Here is an 814-nt window from a genome sequence, read left to right as displayed (position 1 = left end):
TCCCTTCCTGTATTTAGTAACTGGACAGAATCACTTTCCTATGTGAGATCTAGTTGAGGTGTGGCGGAGTGCAGAGCACAGGACACGGGGTACTGGCCAGGAGCTCAGTGGGGCAAAGACAAACCACTTCAGTTCTTTCCTTTTTTAATATTGTATTTATTTTTATTTTGTGTGCATGAGTTTGTATTGCTTGCATGTGTGTAAGTGCACCTGTGATGCCTGCAGTGCCCACAGAGGCCAGAAGAGGGTGTCAGGTCCCTTGGAACTGGAGTTGTGGATGGTGGTTAGCCGCCGTGTGGGCGCTGGGAATCAAACCTGGGTCCTCTGCAAGAGCAGCTGGTGTTTTTAACCACTGAGCCATCTCTCCTGTCCCATTTCAGGTTTTTCTAGGTGATGAGTGTTCCTTTTTTATTCAATTTTTGTGATTTTCAGATAATATCATTTGATGGCATTTAGTCAATTTAATGTACCCTCATATATATAATACAGTCTATAGAGTCTAATTTGTGATATATAATATCCTTCAGTGTGGGCCCATCCACTGGGCCCACCAAGTCCCATCTCTGTAAGATACCGTCTTTCCTTCTTCCAGAAGTCATCAAGAGCCAAAAGTTCCTTAGGTAGAGTTGGGAATATTTACCCTCTTCCCCACATCTATGTTAGGGTTTTGTCCAAGTTGAACTTGCAGAGGACTTATACACGCTGTCACCATTGCCCTGAGTTCATATAAGTAACTAACCAGCTGTCTAGAAGACTGTTTCCCAGTGGTCATGCACCACTCTGGCTCTTACAACCTTTCCACCTCCTCTTCCAC

Source organism: Nannospalax galili, unplaced genomic scaffold (assembly GCF_000622305.1).
Source record: "Nannospalax galili isolate Female #2095 unplaced genomic scaffold, S.galili_v1.0 scaffold485, whole genome shotgun sequence".
In the NCBI taxonomy this organism is placed as follows: domain Eukaryota; kingdom Metazoa; phylum Chordata; class Mammalia; order Rodentia; family Spalacidae; genus Nannospalax; species Nannospalax galili.
This window is presented reverse-complemented; position numbering follows the sequence as displayed.